Below are 11,156 nucleotides of genomic sequence, written 5' to 3'. Positions count from 1 at the left end.
ATGCAACCTACTAGTTGGGAAGCTCTGCTGTCCAAATCACCCAAATTAAGTTTTGGTGCCTGTATTCACTTAACCATCTGAAGGAAGCGGTGAGGATATTGCAACCCTTTCCCTAAACAGCAGCAAGTCCTCCATTCAGAAACAGGTGAATTGCTCAACATTACATTATTTCTTCACTCGTTCGTTTGGTGTGCTTTGGTATTTATGCATCACAGAGCAGCCAGGTCGGTAAACATTAGTGGGCTGTGGCAGTTTACTGACAACATGGCAGGATTTCCCGAAACTTCTTACACATTCAGTACATACACACCACCTACTCTGCCGTGAAAGGGCAGTGTGAATTCCACACCTGATCTCATACTCCCCCACTACACACACGCACAGTCACATACCACAGTTACAGTTTTTTTCCAATTGCTAAACACTAAAATGACACATAAAGCACAATTACTGAAACTGACACTCAGAGAGGAAAACCTCAGCTCAACCCTCCAAAACTCTAAACAAATTTTCTGCTTTGCACCCAATTTGCAATTCAACGTGGCACTTTTTGCAACACACTGCCCACAGTTCTCTACTTAAGACACATGACTCTGACATTAAATCACTTGTTGTCATTTCAAAACACTGCCATCAAAATGCAACACCCATGGACCAGTTGGCCAATATACTCGCCACCTGGCCAAAAATCGAATTGCTTAATTGTCGACTCATCAATCAGGATGGAAGCACTATAAAAAGACCACCAGTGAGTACCTTTTTACAGCAACAATGGAAGCCAACATAGCTGTGAGAGGAAGAGCTAGAGGGAGGGTGAGACCATGTTATCAACCATGCGTTGACAATGAGAGAGTTGAGTTACTGTTGCCTCTGTCATCCAGACATTTAGATTTGAGAGCATGTACACAACCAAAATTCCAATCACTCTATGTAATTCAAGACTCCACAAATCATACTGTATTCATATTCTTGTGTGACACCTATTTACTTCATGCATGGCTGCCATGTCATACACTCTTTAACTGTACAAGAGTCCTGCACAATTTACTGTGGAAAAACAAACTTCTTAAGCTACACTGACCATTATATTGACCACTGATCACTATATTTTTGTTTTTCGTTAAGGACTGAGAGACAAAGTCATAATGGTGGATGGGTTTGAATGTTCAATGAGGCACAGGAAGCAGCAGTAATCAACTCGGCTTTGGCAAATAAAACAATTAGAATCTGAGAGATTCAAAGCCACATCATAATGGACAACACAATTTTCAACAGCCTGTCCACATTAGCCCGTATTCTCCATCGAAACCAAGTGCACATGAAGCAGCTTTACATTGTGTCTTTTGAGAGAAATTCTGAAAGAATCAAATCTGAGACATAAATATGTGGATTTAAGTAAAAGATTGACTACACTACACTACACACAGTACATTATTTTCCCCCAGTGTACTGGACTACACCATATTGACTGTTTTTTTCCTGAATTTTTGCTTGTTTTGTGTGGAAATGGATGCTAACGTGATCTCACATGAGTTTATTTTTATCGATGAGGCTGGCTTCAACCTCACAAAGACCAAGACAATGGGAAGGAAGATCATTGGTCACAGAGCCATTGTAGATTTTCCTGGCCAATGTGGCAGCAACATCACAAAGTGTGGCCCCATCACACATAATGGTGTCCTCCACCACCGTGCCAGCCTTGGTCTATACAACACAGCCCACATACTCACATTTTTTGGACAGACTGTACAACATTTTGATACCGGCGGACCATATGGATGACGCAGAACAGCATAGATATGTTGTAGTATGGGACAATGTCAGCTTCCATGGTCCAGCCCTGGTCCAAAACTGGTTTGTTGACCACCCACAATTTCTTGTTAAGTGGTGATATTGATGTGGGTGCTTTCCAGGGCTGGATACGACACTCAAGGCACTTCTTCCCTCAATGTCTAGCCAGGGAAGACATTGCTTGTGATGTTGATGAGGTGCTGTGGCCAGACCCAGCTGTTTTTCTGTATATGTCTTTCCTCAAGGTTTTCTTTTCTGTTTACTGTATTCGATAGAGAGCATATGTATACTGTATGTGCCGCGCATACGTTGCACTGATCTGGTGTGGAGAAAAATAAAAAGGTTTTGTTTCAACTGTATATTCATGTTTCTGCACATATTTCTGTGGACTTGAACAATCCCTCTGTGCAGAATTTTCTGCATACTGTACAGAACTATTATAATGACGAAGCCACCGAAGCCACTGAAGATGGAAGTGCTTTTCATTGAGCACAACAGTGTGTAGCTAGTTGGACAAAAATCTGGTAATATGAATAAAATGTGTGCCATTTGGTGCAAAAGTTTGATTTGGTAAGTGTCCACGTAGTTATGAATGTAGTGCTTCATTTTATAGGATATATGAGGTGTTTTGCACTTTAGGTGTGTGGTTTTGTGAAACTGTGTTAAGTGTTTTGAGAAAATGAGCCCTGTTTTCAAAATCTTATTTAATCAATCGTAAAAAAAAACTGTAAAAGTGTGACCCACATCTGAATTTCCTCTTTCACTGTCAACTTACAGTAAAATCCACAGCTGCCCCTTTTCTGATGAATAACACCACTTAGACCTTTCCAGAGTAGTGTGTGTGTACTCACTCTAACTGAAGCTAAATACTCCTGAATGTTTAGACCTTCACATGTAAAACTCTTCACCGTCCTCTCCTTCGTCCTGCTTCTCCTGCCGTGAAGAGATTGATGGTTGTTTGGTTTGTGGTCACATAAGCAGGATCTGTCAGCACCGTGGATGATAAACTAATCTCTTCATCCTCGTCTATGGGTTTTCCTTCAAAGCGTGAGTGTATGTGTGTACATGTGCATGGACTGTATCTATTGCATGTTTCAGTGTCCTGTGATGTGATTACATGTCGTGTCTTTGCATGTTTCTTGTCTTTCTGCATGTGTTTTGCAAATAACTTAATTTTTATGTGTGCGTCTGAGGATGTGTGTGTGTATGTGTGTGTGTTTCCCAGCCATCCCACGCCACCCGGGTATTCAGCCCATTACCTCCCACCAACCTGGCAACCCTGTTAGTAACCCTGCCACAAGCGAATGAGCCAGCAGGCCTGTAATGTTTGCGGTGAACCTCAGGAAGGAAACGATACCGGAGCTGGACTTGTTGATAGAACACTTGTCTTCATCAGGTCTCATAAGCTCTGACTCTCACTGTGTGAGAGTGTGTGTTTGTGTGTGTGTGTGTTTGTGTGTGTGTGTGTTTGAGTGTGTATGTGTCCAGCCATTCAGTCCAGATCATCTTGTGTTCAAGGGTTTCCTCTGCATGTTTGTGCATGTGTGTAAATATATTTGTCATTGTGTAGGTATTTGCAGTTTAGTATTTCCTGTACGTGTGAATATGCGTGTTAAATGTTTCTTCCACATATATACACTGCCCTGTGTGTGTGTGAGTGTGTGTGTGTGTGTGTGTGTGTGTGTACACATGCCCTCTAATTCCCCTGCTGATCCCCTTAGCTTCCTGAATCAAACAGCCCATTCCTCACATAAATCTGCCGGGTGCGTTTAATAAAACGGCTGCCTCTCGGGTGGAAGAGGGGATTCGTTGGCGTCAAGAGATGCGGAGGTCGCACACAGGAAGAGGAAAACAGACAGGAACATATAGTGATTTATTCATTCACTCCCTGACTCAAGGAATTTTCAACACTAGGTAATTTAGCAAAATGGAGCTTTAGAGGGAGCGTGTTTTTTCCTGTATGCATGTTTATGTGTCAGCAATCGACATGTTTTTGCACCAAGACAAATTCCTTTATTATTGTACTTACTGAAAGTGATTTTAAGTTATCTTACATTTAGGATTTCAGTTAAAGGAGTGAAAAAATAGTCTAATACAAAGATAAATTCTGCATTTAAAGGACCAGTGTGTAGGATTAGGAGGCTCTATTGACAGAAATGGAATATAATATTCATAAGTAAGTTTTAATTAGTGTATAATCACCTGAAAATAAGAAGTGTTGTGTTTTAATTACCTTAGAATGAGCCCTTTATATTTACATAGTCCTCTTCCACGGAGCCTGCCATGTTGCACTGCCATGTTTCTACAGTAGCCCAGAATGGACAAACCAAACACTTGCTCTAGAGAGGGCCTTTCACGTTTTTCACGAGTATCACAGCCACCGTACATTCTCCTACATGCTTGAAAGGGAGGGGCAGGGGGAGGGGTATTCGGTTGGTTGCAGTCTGCAACCTCACTGCTAGATGCCACTAAATCTTACATACTGGTCCTTCAAGTAAAAATAAACAAGTATTAGCAGTAAAATTACATTCTTCATGGAACATGCTTTGAATATGGTGTTTCAATAACTGTGTTTCCAAGTTTAAAGGGAACCTATTAAGCTTTTCCTTATTTTCAGTCATATATATATAATGTTACAATGAAGCACCGGCCCTGAACACTTCATTTCCAACGTTTTTTTTCTACTTTCAGCCTGAGCTGACGTCAGCTCGTGACAGACTTCTTTATATGGTCATCGGCTCCATGCTCAGCGTGCCAGTTCACTGCTCCGCTCCGCTAACATTATGGCATTTTTTTATTGTTTTGGTGGTAGTCACGCCAAGCTATGACTCGAGTAGAACTGGCACGCTATGAGTGTTTTTCCATCACACAGCACGGCAAAGTAAAATAAGTTGTTTACCCGTTGAAGGTGTGTTGGTTGTCTGCAGATCTTCATAAATCATCACTGTGGCTGTTTCTGCTTGTACTGTTCCACCTGCATTATCTCTAACTAGTCCACTCAACAAACAGCTCCAAATATCTCCATATGTTGTTGTGTTGACTGGTTTTTAATGCCACAAATGAAGCTCTGCTAATCCAGTTTCATCTCCTGTAAATTCTTCATAATACAAGTCTCCCATTATTTAGTAATTTAAAAACTTTTTAATATGTAAAGCAGGAAATGTTGGGTTTGTATCAGCAGTAACTTAACACATGTTAAGTCATAACAAAAATTATTTCATACTATGTAAGCCATTTCTGATCTTCCAGCTTCATTTGTAATGTCTGGTCAAGTTTAGATAGTTGGGTATGTTTAGAGAAAGATCATGATCATTATTAAAAGAAAACAACATTGACGTTAGTAGGAGATGGGACTTTGAATCACCTGATCTCTCTCTAGAGGTTCTGCGGCGCTATAAAAAAGTCACTTCCACCATTTAAAGCATTTGAACAAAGGACCGATGCAGTCATCTTTATAGCCTTCTATCTCACACTGTATCTCAATATACAGTACAAAGTAAAGGAAATGGTTAAAGGTAGTAAAACATGAATAGTAAAAAGTCTCCCAAAATGGAAAAACTGTCCTAAGTAAGTCTACTTAATTACTTCCCACCTCTGAGGATTTGACAGATACTGGGTTTCGCAATAATGATATGCAAGCTACTGACATACTGACAGCCCTACTTGTGTATTAATGATATGGCATTACAGTATATCCAGACACAACAGATAAGAAAAGAAAAAAAACATTTAAAAAACATATCAAAGTAGCTTCCTTAGACCTACATTATTGATCATTTCATTCTTCTAAAACTGATAAAGCAGTTTATACGTGCAGACACCGTTTACCTTGACAGTGTATCAAATCAAACATCAACATGAAAGCCCAAAAGCTTATTTCTACCATGTCTCCTTTCTCAGTGTATAATCTGATACTGGTTTCAAGTAGGACAATAGAGCACAAAGTACAATGCACCACATAAAAACAGATATAGAGCCCCAACAGTAGCCTGCTTGTCTTCCTCTGTTTACATGCTGGCTTCCTGTGTCCCAGTTAATCAGCGGGATCTGGGTGTCTGCCTGGCGCAACGCTGGAAAGAAGGAATAGACTAAACTCCTGGAGGAGTGAGCCACTGTGTTATTCATAATCACAGTCGTGCAATAACAAACTACCATCCTAAATTATACAAAGGGCCAGACTTGCTGCTCATTATCTGGCATGCAGTGAGAGGCGACATTACCGCATGCAGGAAAAATGTCTCTATTCTCAACCTCCATTCAGTTTTCTCCAAAACGGTGATGTTTGAATAACAGTGGCAAAAGTTTTCCTGCACATTTATTTTTACTTGTAGACAACTTTAACACAGGCTGATGCTATTCTCGTGATCATCCGCCTGTCTTCTCACACTAGCACCTCTGAATGCCAAATATTTCCAAGATAATCTCCTGAAACCTCAGTGACTGCTGCCTATCTTAATTTAGTTTTCACCAGTGTCTACTTGTGTCCTTTGCTGATTTGTCAAGACGATTGGAAAATAATTGCTCCCACCGATACTAGCTTTGGGAAGAGATGATTTGTCTTGCAGATTCCATTGCTGATTATTTAGCGAGGAGGAGGTCAGGGCGTGTATCTGCTTGTCTGCCTTTGCTAAACTGTGTGGCATTTTTTTGTTTGCTTTTGTCTCTTCCTTGTGTACGAATGTGCGTATCTCGATAAGGATCTCCCATCATTCCACACTTTGTTTATTTGAGATGAAGGCTTCCTGTGCATGTGGGGGGGCATTGAGTTCTTCTTCTATATAGAAATTTGCTACCTTCCAGTGCTGATCTGCAAGCCATTTACTTATTTACTTGTTGAACCAATGACAGAATGAAATTGTAAGGAAAGTTATTTGCAGTTGTTTTGGTCATTGTAAATTAGAGACACAATAAAAAGATTCAGTTGTTTTCTGTTAGCTAAATGTGTGATAATAGCAATTTGCAAAAAAATCTCCATAGTGTCATTTGGTCTGTAATAGGGTCTTAAAAATATAGTTTTTGAAGTAACTAAATCTGCCATTATTGCCATTATTTCAACATTTTTCTATACATATTTTCATTAACAACATTTGATTGATTCAGATTGACTATGCTGTCAGCGATGATCTAGGTATTTTGATTTTTTTCCCCCCTAGAAATCCCATAACAGTGATATGTTTGTTTTAAAATGTCAGGACATGATAAATTTAGCATTCAATGTGGTCATGGGAGGGGAACAGGAGGTCTCCCTTCTGTGGACGTGCATGGAACAAGGCCAGGAAATGTCTTTATTCAAATGTGTTTACATTACTACCATATGACCTTGTGTCTGCATCTATTGGTTTTGCAAATTACTGGATTTAGATTACTGTATAACTTTACACAATAAGTTACTTCCGCGATTTGAGATTTGATTGACAAAGGAAATACACATGTAACCATAACATTTCACAACAATTACTCCCAAAACCAATGATGTGTCTTAAAATATGAGTTCCATTTTTACTGTCTAAAGGTTTCTGTTTTAAGTAGCACTCTTCAAAGGCTTTTATTGTGCAATATATGCGTAATGTGCACGCCCTTCTTTAGTTTTATAGTTCTAAAGTAAAAAGTTTGGAGTTAAAGACTCAACGGATAAATCACTGACAGACACTTCTGTAAAGTCCCATAGCACAAACAGTATAACATAGTTGTTCTTGCACAGTTGGTGCGTGCAGTTTGTGTGGTTATAAATGACATAATTGACTTGTGTGGACCCTTGCAGATATGTGGATACTGAAAGTTAAGTAATTCAGCCTTTTGAAATGACAGACACTTACCAATGCTGGGTGTTTTGAGATGATTTGCGATCATCTAAAAGGAAAGCAACATGTAGAATAAATATAAACACATAACAAAGGACACAATTCAATATTTCTCATTACTTTTAGTTTCAGGAAGCAGAGCGGTGATGAGTTTCTGCTGCGTTCCATATACGTTGATGTGTCATTTATGGCCACACACACACACACACACACACTCTAAACCAACACGTTTTTGACCTGACGGTGACATCCATTAAAGGAACTCTCAGAGTTAAAGCCTCCCTGGTTGATCTTGACATCCATTTTACTTTTAGCTCAGGTATGTGGCACTCTACATCAGTTTGTTTAAGAGGTTTTAAGTGTGTGTGTGTGTGTGCGTGTGTGTGTGTGTGTGTGAATAGTGAATAGTGGTGGTGGTGTTTGGTGAGGATTTCTGGTCTTGAGCTGCCCTCTCGTACCGCTTCACTGCTTCTTTGTGTATTGCTGCCTGAGAGTGAAGCAGTGATGGAGGGAAAGCTGACAAAAGGGGTGGAGGTGGCGGTGGGTGGAAGTCAGCTCTTAACCACTTCAACACAACAGAGTTCCCTTCTCTAAATTAAACCAAGTAATTTTGGTGCCTAACCAAACCTTGCCATAGCCTTGTCATCTTCAAATGTATTTATTTTTTAAGAGTGAAATGTAATGGTTTTGGAAGGCACACTTACATTATGTTGCCCTGCCCTTAGAGGCGTCAGATCAGAAAATGTGTCTAAGTGTATGTTTCTGAGCTAGGAGGAACCAAAGTGCAAGTCAGAAATAGTGTATTCAGCTATAGAGAGCCAAAGTCATGACGTCAAGTCCGTTTAGCCTCCATTCCACTAGCTTCTGTAACTCAGTACAATCTCTTATTCAGCGTTTCATTCATTGGTCTTTCTGAAAAAAATGAAGCTTGTTTCTGGAGTTTCCTTACTTTCTAAGACTTATCCGCATCCACTATGAGAAATGTAAGCCTTTGTTATTCTAACAAAGTTAAACGTTTTCATTGTGCGCACTGAAAAAACTACAGCACAACTTGGTTTTATCCATATAAACTCTCCAACACAATTATTCATTTTTCTAGTTATAATCTCTGCTGTGTAAAGGCGTGTACAGTGTTCGCTCCTCTCTGTCCAACTGTTATTACAGACATGTCTGAACTAGCCGCGACCCTTCCACTCGCTCATGGACTCGTCCCCTCTGTCGAGCCGTGACGTTTAGCTAACACGTCTAGGTCTTATGGGAAAAAATGTTCATTAAAGACCGCTAAAACACAACTATTGAATAAACAATGATATTAGAATATTTTTCAGACAACTCCTGCCTTTATGTAAACATATGAGGCACGCCACACAACATGCAGTTGAGAAAGGTTCTGTGCCAAGGCTGGATTTTTAGTTATTAGCATACTTATGTCAATGGGATAATTAATGAGGTTTTCTTACTTCTGGAGCGGAATCTGGAAATTCTGGTTCGACATTTTATGATCTGCCATCAGCAGTTGGTTTCAGTTAAACATTTTGTTGCTAGTAGCAACCCCTACTGGCACAGTTCCATAGCAGTTTAACTGACATTGTTACGTCCACGTACACTGTTTTATCTGGTCTGTGACCAAGAACATACTGACAGGCATCTTTGATCTACTCCCTAAATGCACATGTTGGAACATTATCTGTAGCTACTCTTTTGATGACAGCTATTTTGTGATTTTTGATTTGTGATTAATACAATATATAATATAGATTATATAGCCAACTAAGCTTGCCAATATGGTTAGCTGTCTGAAGCTAATGTGTAGCTAATACACCATTCTAAGTAACTGTTACTTTACTTTTGACCTAACTGTTGTGTATTTTACTCTTTATGTTTAGTCTTGTGGACTCTATGTATTTTTTTATTTGCTATATTAATTACTGTGTTGCACTCCCTATGGGGACTAAATGTTGTTCTTGACTGGTGATACATTTCTTCCTGGCATGAGGGACAATAGAACAATCTTGAAAGTCTTTTAAATCCATTTCCCTTGTTACTGTAATGTTACAACTTCATTACAATGCCTTTGGTCTAACTCTTGTATATGGTATCTCATCTTTTTCTGATTTGTTGTCAACGTCATTGAACTCATGTTTTGTCCACTACTATTTTCATAGTTTCAAAATCACTTTTGGTAATGACTTCACCGTCCAACCCCTGACTTTGTACATGCATTAATGACATATAGTGTATGTGACCATACACCAATGAGATATTGCAGAAGGATTGATATTTTGTCATTTACAAACCCACAGATGGCAGCCGAGTGAACAGAATTCAACAACCTACTGTCAGAGATCATAAAAGCAAGCAAGTCTGGAGATGATTTATGCCTGCAGTGATAGGTGTGCAATCCCAACACACGAAATCCTTATATACAGTAAGAGACTGTGTTTCTATGTGTGTGTATGCACATGGACACTATGTGCAGGTGTTTCTTCTTGCTTATGTGTGTATGTGCATCAAAAAATAGCACAATCTGATTTACAGTATGAGGTTACATATTTCTATATGATGCACTGTGCAGCCAGCTCAGTTTTGTATGTTTCAAGATGTTGTGATGCACACCATGAGCATGTGTGTGTGTGTGTGTGCGTGTGTGTGTGTGCATGTACACATGGATAAATTGTCAGCTGAAGCTTCTATCTGCTTCGCTGTGCCCATGTGGAGCTCTGTGTGCATGCTCTCGGCTCTGCTTGCGTCCTGTTTATCTTCCAGCAGAACCTGTTGCGAGCAGCTCACTAATTGCCATGGGACAGTGCCAAGCACTCCAGTGACAGATGTTTCAGCTGGATGGCAGCTAATGAAGATCGGCTGGAAAACATCCATTGGACTATCCTCTGGAGGGCTCCCATGATTCATTATGCCTGCATTTATGCCAGAGGCCACTGGATTCACATTATCAGCCAGCACAGATCCCAGTAAATTTGAAGGCTTTACCATGCAATGAGCTGAAGGCTCCTTATTTAGATGATTAGTGTGTTATTGACACATTTTGTATTCAGTGGAAGCCATATTGTCGTTTAATTAGCCAGTCATTGTTGTTATTGGTTTTTCAGTTAATACCCTTTGGCAGTTTAGCATTTAATGACATTTATCCATGGCTGGAGGAAATACAAATGGTTTAATTTCCAAACTGTTGTAGAAAACAATGGCTAACTGGAAATCTTTACTTAATTGTAATCCATGATGTTTTTTAATTAAATGTATCATTATTATGTCCATCCGTATTGTGAATTATGTTGAAACACTTAAAATTGAGTATTTATTGGACTGGACGTGCACTCCATAATCTACTTTTAACAAATGTTCTTCAAACCTGCCCATCTGACAATGAGAAAGCTGTTTGATGTAATATTAAATATATGTATTCACAATAAATAGCTGGCCAACTGGCGGACATCACTTAATGCCATCAAGAACAAACTAAACACGCAGTATTCTACCAGTCATCCTTGCTGTAGATTAACAAGAAGGTTATAGACTGTGAGTATAAGGCCACATAAAAAAGATTAC

General features: G+C 39.5%; 1 long non-coding RNA gene across 1 annotated transcript; it reads left to right on the top strand.

Annotated features, from left to right (window-relative positions):
* Positions 1-7,781: 7,781 nt before the first annotated feature.
* Positions 7,782-10,814, top strand: LOC122994349. The gene is made up of 3 exons (XR_006406574.1): positions 7,782-7,911; positions 9,896-9,985; positions 10,274-10,814. It is a non-coding gene; the product is annotated as an uncharacterized LOC122994349 (long non-coding RNA).
* The last annotated feature ends 342 nt before the right edge of the window (positions 10,815-11,156 follow it).

This window comes from Thunnus albacares, chromosome 12 (assembly GCF_914725855.1).
Source record: "Thunnus albacares chromosome 12, fThuAlb1.1, whole genome shotgun sequence".
Classification (NCBI taxonomy): Eukaryota; Metazoa; Chordata; class Actinopteri; order Scombriformes; family Scombridae; genus Thunnus; species Thunnus albacares.
The sequence above is the reverse complement of the archived record's forward strand: the minus strand, read 5'-3'. Positions and strand labels throughout refer to the sequence as shown.